This window comes from Petaurus breviceps, unplaced genomic scaffold (assembly GCF_028583685.1).
Source record: "Petaurus breviceps papuanus isolate PSGF00001 unplaced genomic scaffold, PetGlider_PUasm1.0 188, whole genome shotgun sequence".
NCBI classification, from domain to species: domain Eukaryota; kingdom Metazoa; phylum Chordata; class Mammalia; order Diprotodontia; family Petauridae; genus Petaurus; species Petaurus breviceps.
Genome location: NW_027185804.1, coordinates 11,950,597 through 11,962,468, shown reverse-complemented (window position 1 = coordinate 11,962,468; position 11,872 = coordinate 11,950,597). Strand labels below are relative to the sequence as shown.

At 36.6% G+C, this 11,872-nt stretch overlaps 1 protein-coding gene across 2 annotated transcripts in view; it reads right to left on the bottom strand.

Annotated features, from left to right (window-relative positions):
- Window positions 1–11,872, bottom strand: part of NELL1 (neural EGFL like 1) — a 922,880-nt gene that overhangs the window by 333,477 nt on the left and 577,531 nt on the right. The window lies entirely within an intron of this gene.

The window sequence follows — 11,872 nt, the reverse complement described above, 5'->3', positions numbered from 1 at the left end:
ATCTATCTATCTATCTATCTATCTATCTATCTATCTATCTATCTATCATCTATCTATCTAATCTATCTATCTGTGTATATATATATGACAATAATGATTTAGATTATATATAGCTCTCATTCTGACTGTAATAATGTGCATAATGTTTAAGTTCATAATATCAGATTTCAGATCTGGATTTTTTTTCCATTTACTCTTATTGGGATAGAGATATTACATTACACAGATTATCTAAAGACTGTTCATTGTGATGTTTCAGTAAGAAATGTTAATAAAAATACTAATAACTAGATGTCACTTACCTATCACTGCAGAGGTTGATAGAGAAAATAAACATAATCAAATAAGATTAAAGGATAAGCATTCTTATACATAGATATACTATATATATATATATGTTTATTATAAAGAGCCTCTCCTATAATCTTACAAAAATTAAATTACTGCACATTGTGCCCCTAAAACAAATTTTAAAATAAATATAAAGCATAATTAAGCGAAGAAAAACAGTTGAAATAAAATGCCCAGATGATAAAAAGGCTGCCCTTTTAAAAAGCAATTAATCATAAATTTCCTACCTTATTTTTATGTAACTTAAAATAATTAAAATGCAATTTTATTTTAAAGATACTAAATAATTTGGATACATGCTCAAAAATGGATATAAACTAAGCAATTTACATATTCTGGCGAGCTCAATTTACCTTTCTTTTTTTTTTATCAAATGCTTTATCAACTTCTACTTTACATCATTTATTTCAGCAAGATTTTGAGTTACAAAATTTCTTCCCATTTTTCCATCTACCCACCACCCCAAAATACTGATCCCATTGGATATCCCCTTCTCCAGTTACATGTAAAATACTATTAATAATATATATACATATATATATATATATTTAAAACATTTGATTTTAAAACTTTGAATTCCAGATTCATTCCCTTCCTCCCTTGTCACCCACCCTTACTGGGAAGATAAGCAATTCAATTTGGGTTGTACATGTGTAGCTATGTAAAATATTTCCATAGTGGATGGATATATTGTATATAAATTGACTATTTCCTTCCCTCCTATCCCACTTCCCACTTGTGCTATTCTCTACTTTGATCCTGTCCCTTTTCAAAAGTATGTACTTCCAACTTCTCTCTCCCACCAGCCTGCCCTCCCTTCCAACATCCCCCCTTTCATCTCCTTCCCCCCTACTCTCCTGTAGTGTGAGATACCCTAGTTAGTGTGTGTCATTCCCTCCCTAAACCAAATTCAAAGGTTGACCCATTCCCCTTTGCCTTCCTGATCTTCCCCTCCATTGTGACCATTTTCCCTTGCCTCTTCTATATGAGATAGTTTACCCCATTCTGCCTCTCCCCATCTCTTCTCATTATATTCCTCTCTCCCCTCTTAAGTTCACCTTTTAAGTATCATCCCTTCCTATTAAATTTGTCCTGTGCCCTCTATGTATACCTGTACACATATATACACACATTCACATAGGTATTCATAAGCCCATATACACTCCTATATAGACATATATATGTATGTATATATACATGTATATATGTATACATATATACATGTGAATATGTATATATACATACACACACACACATATATATATATATGTATACACACACATTTTTATTCCCTTCAACTATTCTCATACTGAGAAAAGTTTCAAAAGTTACAATTATCGTTTTTCCATGTAGGGATGTAAATAGTTCAACTTTAATAAGTTCCTTATGATTTCTTTTTTTTTAAGCAATTGGGGTTAAGTAACTTGCTCAAGGTTACACAGCCAGTTATTATTTCTGGGTGTGGTGCTGAGTATCTGAGCCCGGATTTGATCCAGGTCATCTTGACACTGGAGCTGGTGCTCTTACTCGCTGAGCCACCTGGCCGCCCCTAAGCAATTGGGGTTAAGTAACTTGCTCAAGGTTACATGGCCAGGTGTTTCTGGGTGGGTGCTAAGTGTCTGAGCCTGGGATTCGATCTCCAGGTCTATCAACACTAGAGCCGGTGCTCTTACTTGCTGTGCTACATGGCCGCCCCTGTTCCTTATGATTTCTTTTCCCTGTTTACCTCCTCACACTTCTCATGCTTCTTGTATTTGAACATCAAATTTTCTATTCAATTCTGTTTTTTTCATCAAGAATGCTTGAAAGTCCTCTATTCCAGTGAATGACTATATTTTCCCCTGAAACATAATATTCAGTTTTTCTGGGTAGGTGATTCTTGGTTTCAATCCTACCCCCTTTGACCTCCAGAATATCATATTCCTGGCCCTTCAATCCCTCAGTGTAGAAACTGCCAGACCTGTGTTATCCTGATTGTGTTTCCACAATATTCACATTGATTCTTCCTAGCTGCTTGTAATATTTTCTCCTTGATCTGGGAATTCTGGAACCCAGCTATAATATTCCTAAGAGTTTTCTTTTTGGGATCTTTTTCAGGAGGTGATCTGTGGATTCTTTCAACCTTTCTTTTGCCCTCTGGTTCTAAAACATGAGAGCAATTTTCCTTGAGAATTTCTTGATGGATGATTTCTAGGTTCTTTTTTTGATCATGGCTTTCAGGTAGTCCAATTATTTTTAAATTATCTCTCTTGGATCTATTTTCCAGGTCAGTGGTTTTTCCAATGAGATATTTCACATTCCCTTCTATTTTTCCATTTGTTTGGATCTGTTTAATAGTATCTTGATTTCTCATAAAGTCACTAGTTTCCATTTGCTCCAGTCGAATTCTGAAGGGATGATTCTCTTCAGTGAGCTTTTGAGATTCTTTTTCCATCTGGCAAATTTGGCTTTTCAAGCCATTCTTCTCCTCATTGCCTTTATTTCTCCTCTTTTGCCATCTAAGTCTATTTTTAAGGTTTTTTTTTTTCTTCAATCAGGTTGTTGACTCTCATTTCATAATCTTCTTGCATCGTTCTCATTTCTCTTCCCAATTTTTCCTCTACTTCTATTATTTGGTTTTCAAAAGTCCTCTATGAACTGTAACCAGCTCATATTTTTCTTGGAATATTTTGGTGCAGTAGTTCTGACTTTGCTGTCTTCCTCCTGTTCCGTGCTTTGATCCTTTTTGTCATGCAGGGCTGGGGTCGGCTCCCAGAGCACTCTGCTGGCCAGTTCCTGCCTGCCTGCCTGGCTGTCCTTAGCAGGAGGTTATCTTCTCTATGTCATTTCATGGGTTCTGTAGCTCCAAAGGTTGTTCAGAGTCACCTTTTACATGAATGGGAGCTGGAACCCTGCAGAAGTCCTGTTTCTACTCCACCATCTTGATTCCGACCCCATCCTCCAATTTACTTTTCTGATATACAATAAATTAAAATAATTTAAACCTCTACCACTATTCTTTGGGAAAACAGAGGGCACAACACCAAAGTAAGTCATTTTCTGGCCATTTCCCTTTTACCACTAATTGAAAAGCAAAGTAAGCCACTTAAACCACCTATGGATTAAAATTGAAATTTCAGTCAGCTCTATGACTTTCCATGGCTCTCTCTACCTCACAAAAGCTCTCCTGATTAACAACAGATGTTAAACTCTGGACACTGAATTGTCTCTCTAGTATGGAATTCAAGTCGATGTTAACATTTTCAGATTTGCTGTCAAGAGACTGATGATGTGCTTGTAGCAATTATAAAGTCCCTCTATCCCATTAAAAAAAACTGATTATGGGCAAATCACTTGAAATATTACTACAAACAAAAAGAAAGTGCTGACTCTGAAATAGTTTACTTTCTTTTCTTATTAAATTTTATATTTATTTTTAGTTTACAACATACATTTCCACAAGATTTTGAGTTACAATTTTTTTCCCATATTTCCCCTACCCACCACTCTAAAACAGTGATCCCACTGAATACCCCTGCCCCAATATACTCTCTCCTATATCCTCCCCTATTCTCCCTTTGACTTTCCGGTAGGGCAAGATGGATCTCCATAACTCAGTGCCTGTATATCTTATTTCTCTGCTGCATGTAAAATAATAATAATGAAAATTAAAATAATTTTTAAAATTTTATTTTAAAACTTTGAATTCCAGATTCTTTCCTTTCTTCCCTGGTCACCCACCCTTACTGGGAAAATAAGCAATTCAATATAGGTTGTACATTTGTAGTTACACAAGACATTTCCAAAGTGGATATATTGTAAAAGACTGATTATATTTTCCTCCATCCTATCCCGACCCCTACTTGTATTTTCTACTTTCACCCTATCCTTTTTCAAAAGGATATTACCCCCCAATCTGCCCTCCCTTCTGTCATCTCCCCTCTTATCCCCTTCCCCTCTACTTTCCTATAGAGTAAGAGATGTAGTTGAGTGAGAATGTTTTTCACTCTTTCAGCCAAATTCAATGAAAGTAATGTTGACCCATTCCCTTTTGCCTTCCTGTTCTTCCTGTCCATTGTAATAGTTTTGCCTTGCCTCTTTTATATGAGATAACTTACCCTATTTTGTCTCTCCTTATCTCCTCTCATTATATTCCTCTCTCACCTGTTTATTTTATTTTTTAAATACCATATCTTTATATTCTACTTATCCTGTGACCTCTATGTATACATGTACACACATATACACACACTCACATATGCATTCATACACACACATATGCTACTATATAGACAAATATGTATGTATACATATATTCCCTTTAACTATCCTCATACTAAGCAAAGTTTCATAAGTTAAAATTATCATTTTTCCATGTAGGAATATGAATAGTTCAACTTTAATAAGTTGCTTATGATTTCTTTTCCTTGATTACCTTCTCATGCTTCTCTTGCTTCTTATATTTGAATGTCAAATTTTCTATTCAGCTTTGTTTTTATTCATCCAGATAGCTTGAAAGTCCTCTATTTCATTGAATGACCAAATTTTCCCCTGAAACATGATACTCAGTTTTGCTGGGCGGGTGATTCTTGGTTTTAATCCAAGTTTCTTTGTCCTCCAGAATACCATATTTCAATTCCTTCGATCCCTTAATATAGAAGCTGCTAAATCTTGTATTATCCTGACTGTGTTTACACAATATTCAAATTGTTTCTTCTTGGCTGCTTGTAATATTTTATCCTTGATCTGGGAACTCTGGAACCTGGCTAAAATATTCTTAGGAGTTATCTTTTTGGGATTTTTTTCAAGAGGTGATTGATAAATTCTTTCAATTTCTACTTTTTCCTCTGGTTCTAAAATATCAGGGCAATTTTCCTTGAGAATTTTTTGATAGATGATTTCTAGGTTCTTTTTTTGATCGTTGCTTTCAGGTAGTCCAATAATTTTTAAATTATCTCTCCTGGATCTATTTTCCAGGTCAGTGGTTTTTCCAATGAGATATTTCACATTGCCTTCTATTTTTTTTCATAGGTTTGCATCTGTTTAACAGTATCTTTATTTCTCATAAAGTCATTAGCTTCCATTTGCTACAATCTAATTCTGAAGGAATTATTCTCTTCATTAAGCTTTTGAAATTCTTTTTCCATCTGGAAAATTTGGCTTTTTAAGGCAATCTTCTCCTCATTAGCTTTTGGACCTCTTTTGCCATTTGAGTTAGTCTTTTTTTTTTAAGGTATTATTTTCTTCAGTCAAGTTGTTGACTCTCTTTTCCTGATCTTCTTGCATCCTTCACATTTTTCTTCCCAATTTTTCCTTCACTTTTCTTATTTGGATTTCAAAATCCTTCTTGAGCTCCTCCATGGCCTGTAACCAATTCATATTTGTTGTATGAGTTCTGACTTTGTTCCTTTTTTGTCCCCCAAAAAGGAATCTAAGATTTTATTGCTGTGTTTGCTTTGCTTCCTTTGCTTGCTCATGTTGCCACTCAATTGCTTAACTTTTGAGCTCTTTGTCACAGTAGAAATCTGCTTCCAGAGAGGAGAGTTTTGTCGCAAATGGCTGGGGGTTTTGCAGCTGCCATACCTATTAGTTGGGTGCCCTATCTACAAAAATTCTGGCTCACTGGTCACATACTGGACCTCCACCCAAGAAGCAATGCAGATCCAGGCAGATTAAAGCAAGAGCAATTACCCTCTGAATGGTTGCTTGGTCCTCCTATAATCTGCAGGCCAGGAGCTCTGAAGCAGCCACGTGGAGGTGGTTGTATGGCCACAATGCCTCTGCCACAGATTCTCACCTTCTTGCCCCAGGGGCAGTGGCCAGACCGTGCTCTTGGTCCCCCGGTTTCCACAAAGTCCACACTGACCTTGTACTTTGTCTTTGGCATTTATGTGTTGATAATTCTGGAAACCACCACAGCTGCTGGTGATCCACTCTCACAAATTCCTCTGCAGCCACTGCTGGTTTGGGGCTGCCCTGAGGCTAAAACCATGGGCTCACTGGGGGCTGGACTTGACTCCCAGTAATGGACCCTTCCTGTGGTTCTGCCAGACTGCCTTCAGCAGGAGATTTATTTGTCTCTGTCACTTTGTGGGTTCTGTAGCTCTAAAGTTTGTTTAAAGTCATATTTCATAGGTATTTGAGGTTGTCTTGGGGGGAGCTTATGGAGTTTTCCTGCTTCTATACCGCCATCTTGGCTCCCCTCCCTCCCCCCCCAATAACAATTTACTTTCTATTGAAGGAAGACAACTCATAAAAGAGAACTGAAAATTGCAAGAGACTATTTTAGGGAAGAAGGGAAATTATCCACAAAAGGACAAAGTGGATGTGGAAAAATTGTCTGGAGAGTCAGGGGGCCACTTAATTAACTCCAGTGGCTCCTGATCACTTTTAAGATCAATTGCAAATTCCTTCATTTACCAGTTCTAAATACCTTTACAAGCAGGCTTGAACCTTCCTTTCCATCTTTCTTACCTTTTAGTTCTATTCACACAGAGCCAAAGGCCTTTCATGGAATGCCTTTTTACTCCTCTTCATCTGCTACCTCTGTGCCTTTGTACTTACTAAGCCCCAGGCCTGGAATGAACTTGCTCCTCCCCTTTGCTTCATAGAATCATTAACATCCTTCAGAGCTTGGCTCAAATACTGCCTTCTTCATGAAGCCTTTTCAGAGCTTCTCAGCTACTAGTTCCCCTACCGCAACATACACATACGAATTGCCTTATATCTATTTTGTGTGTGTGTGTGTGTGTGTGTGTATATATATACATAGAGAGAGAGAGGTAACAATTGTCTCCCCTCAATAGACTGTAAGTTCCTAGAGAATAGGAACTGCAGTCTACACTTGAAAAAACACATCCCTTGTCCTTGTTACAATAAGTCTTTGCTGGTTGATTGATGGATTGATTGACTAGTAGCAATCATTCCAACTCCAAACAATGACAGTTTATATGGGCCAACAAACCCCTTTATGTTAGAATCCACAAGCTGATCGAATTTTCTTTTTTCTCATCGATCATGGGTTTAATCATCTTATAGTCTACTTTCCAACCTCTACTCCCACTGTACCCCCCCCAAAAAAAAACAATGTAAGTAGACAGATCCTCTCCCACAAATCTAATCTTTCTCAATTATTTCCAGCTATTTTCTTGGATAGAATGCTCACTATTAGATAAATGTTGTGCCCCCTGAAGGTTATTAATATGCAGAAAACTCTAAGTAATTCTGATTATTTCAGGCCACTTGTGCTTGACCTCTTGAAAAGTTGTTCTTTTATTGACATATTCCCATCCTAAGCTACTTCTAATATACCTTTTATTCTGACTATATAAATCAACCAGGTATGAAGAGTAGCACTAAATGCTATCCTGAAGTCCCTCTAAATTACTTTATAACCAGGATTTCACTCTTATCTACCTACTGGGAGAGATGATTCAGAATTCACACAAATTCATCAGACCAAAGCCTGCTTTTCTAAAGGCATGCTGCCTTCTGACTTGCTAAGCCACTACACCAAGGGAAGTCATGCTTGCCCCTTATCATATTCACTGTTATTTTCTCCACTTGAAAACTGGTCTTCAGGTTTCTTCTTTCCTAGGCCCATTATATGAGTCCTATTTTCAAATGTTAACCAAGTGGGGTGTTTTAAGTATTTTAGCCAAAGTCTTTCTCATTTCCTTCTTGACTTGTCCCCAGAGCCCCTGATGAAATTTATCTGATTCTCTACCTGGTGGTTTTGTCAATTTTATTATCTGCTATAGTATATCATTACACTGATTTCATTTTCTACCATTCCCTTTCTTTCACTTCTACTTCCATTGTAAAATAGATCTTGGCCTCTGTGAAGTATCTCTTTTCTAACTCAGAATCTCTTTAATGTCTTCATGCAAAGCCCCATTAATCATTTTCTCCACACCTTGTCCACCCTGAACTTCTAAATCTACATTGGCTTGTTCTTATGCATAAACTCTGGGGATTTTTGGCATTAAGTCCCTTGGGGATGTCTCTAAACTGGGTCTTTTATTTAACCCTTCTTTAGGTCAAGGACTCCTTTAGTCAATCTGATGAACCCTATGCAAGACTTCTGACAATAAAAGTTTTAAAATGCATGAAATAAAATATGCAGAATTAGAAAGACAACCATATCAAAATAAAGTTATCAAAATTTTTTTTAATTTCCACTGACTCCAGCTTAAGAACCTCCAAACCAACCATTGTTTCACTGTGATAAGTCAATGATAATTAATGTTCATAATATTGACTTCTATGCATTATAAGACCTTGAATGCCTTCTGAATGTAATACATGAATACTTGTATCCAATGTGGTGAGCCTGATGTATTCTATCCTTTTGCTGGCCTAAAATTAGTTTGCTCTTGTCACTTTGAAGTTCTGCATTTCTACTTTCTCTGAGATTCCTAGGATCTACTAGATCTGAGATCTATTGATCTGGGGAAAATGATTATTTCATTTTCTCTGTGTTTCCAGCAGCTAGAACTGTGCAGGGCACAGAATAAATGTGTGTTGATAGATTAATCTCATAAATGTATGACTTACCTCAATATAAATCTTTGCATAGCTATCCCTGCCCATGATTGTCCTTTTCCTACTATACTGTCTGTATGACCCCAGGTAAGTCATATATTTTGTTAGTGCCACAAGTAACTAAACTTGAAAGTTGAAGAGAAGGAAATAGTATGCATTGGCGAACAGAGTTCCTCTTGAGGATTTCCCTTTACCAATAATGATTACACGTGGGCCAAAAATATAAGTGAAAAACCAGAAAATAGACCTCATACCATAATGAGTAGAACCAATAGTTTAATTTATACAATAACACTCTTAAAAACAGTGTCTCTCCCCTCGTTGGTCCAACCTCCATTCACATGTCAAATTGATCTTCCTAAAGCACAAGTTTAATCCTGTCGCCTCATCCCCCCAACAATGCCCATTCATTAAACCCTAGTGTCTCATTATCTCCAGGGTCTAAAAGGTTTAAGTGACTTGCCCAGGACCACACAACTAGTAAATGTCTGAGGACAAATTTGAACTCAGATACTCCTGACTTTGGGACTGGTGTTCTATTTACTGTGCCATCTAGGTGCCCATTCATTCTTTAGGATTAGATTATTTAGTTTTGAATTAACTTTAAAAAAATATTTATTTATTTTAGCTCTCAACATTAATTTCCACAAGATTTTGAGTTACAATTTTTTTCTCCCAGACTTTCCCTACCCCCACCCCAAAATAGCAAGCCTACTGAATACCCCATCCCCCAAACTGTTCTCTCTTATATCCTCCCCCATTCCCTCTCTAACTTTCTAGTAGGGCAAGATGGATTTCTATACCCCAGTGCCTGTATATCTTATTTCCCAGTAGCATATAAAAACAATTTTTTAAGTATTTGTTTTTAAAACTTTGATTGCCAGATTTTTTTCCCTTCTTCCCTCCTCACCTGTTGCCACCGGGACGATAAGCAATTTAATATAGGTTGTACATCATGTGTACTAACACAAATCATTTCCATAGTAGTTATATTGTGAAAGACTAACTACACTTCCCTCCATCCTATCCTGCCCCCCTCTTATTCTATTTTCTCCTTTGACCCTATACCTTTTCAAAAATGTTTGCTTTTAGCTACCCTTTCCCCCAATCTGCCCTCCCTTCTATCATCCCCCCTCTTATCCCCTACCCTCTTATTTTCCTGTAGGGTAAGATACCCAATTGAGGGTGCATATTATTCAATCCATAAGCCAAATTCAATGAGAATAAGTTTTTTCCATTCCTTTTCACCGTCCTGCTCTTCCCCTCCATTGTAACAGTCTTGCCTCTTTTACATGAGATAATTTACCCTATTCTATCTCTCCCTTTCTCCTTCTCACAATAAATTCCTTTCTCACCTCTTAATTTTATTTTTTAGATATAATGCCTTCATATTCAATTCATCCTGTGCACTCTATGTATACATATACCATGTTTCCCCGATAATAAGACACTGTCTTATTATATTTTTTGGACAGAAAAACACGAGAGGGCTTATTTTCAGGGGAGGGCTTATTTTAATGAACATTGACAGCAACTTTAATAAACAGGTAAATGTGAACAAAAAAATGTACCTTTATTCAATAAGCAAATCACTGGGGAAGAACAGGATGACACGCTCACTGCTGCAGCTCTGATTGGATGCAGCTCGGAGTGCGGTGTGCGTTTCAGGGGGGGGACGGTGCATACAGAGGGTAATAGTGCAGGGGATCACCTTCACTACAATAGCAATCTCAATAGGGCTTATTTTCGGGGGAGGGCTTATTTTAGAGGAATCTTACACAGTAAGGGGAGGGCTTATTTTCGGGATAGGTCTTATTATCGGGGAAACACGGTATGTATACATATATATGCCCACACTCACATATATATTTATATAAACATACACCCTCTTATATATGCATATGTATGAATACATATATATATATGTATATATATATATATATATATTCCCTTCAACTATCCTCATACTGAGAAAAATATTATGAATTAGAATTATTGCTTTTCCATGTAGGAATGTCAATAGTTCAACATTAATAAGTTCGTTATGATTTCTTTTTCCTGTTTACCTTTGATTGCTTCTTGTATTTGAAAGTCAAATCTTCTGTTTAGCTTTGGTTTTTTCATCAAGAATGCTTGAGTGTAAGGGCAGGTAGGTGGTGTAGTGAATAAAGCATCAGCCCTGGAGTCAGGAGGACCTGAGTTCAAATTTGGTCTTAGACACTTGACACACTTATTAGCCATTTGACTTTGGGCAACTCACTCAACTCCAATTGCACTACAAAAAGCAAAAAAAAAAGAATGCTTGAAAATCCTCTATTACATTGAATGATCATATTTTCCACTGTATTATTATACTCAGTTTTCCTGGGTAGGTGATTCTTGGTTTTAGTCTTAGCTCCTTTAACCTCTGGAATATTATATTCTAAGCCCTTTGATACCTTAATGAAGAAGCTGCTAAGTCTTGGGCTATCTTGACTGTGTTTCCACATACTCAAATTATTTCTTCCTGACTGCTTGCAGTATTTTCTCCTTGACCTGGGAACTCTGGAATTTGGCTATGATATTTCTAGGAGTTTTCTTTTTGGGATCTTTTTTCAAGAGGTGATTGGTGAATCCTTTCAATTTCTATTTTGCCCTCTGGTTCTAGAATATCAGGGCAATTTTCCTAGAGAATTTCTTGAAGGATTGTGTCTAGGCTCTTTTTTTTTATTTTAATCAAATGCTTTGTCAACTTCTAGTTTACGTCATTCATTTCTGCAAGATTTTGACTTACAAATTTTCTCCCCATTTTTCCCCTACCCCCCACCCCAAATTAGCGATCCCACTGGATATCCCCTACTCCAATCTGGATTCCACTTTCCAGGAGGACATGGTGGATCTCTATGCCCCAGTGCATGTATATCTTATTTCCCAGTTACATGTAAAATAATATTAATAATAGTATATATATATATATAGATATGCAAATATATATATATATATATATATATATATATAT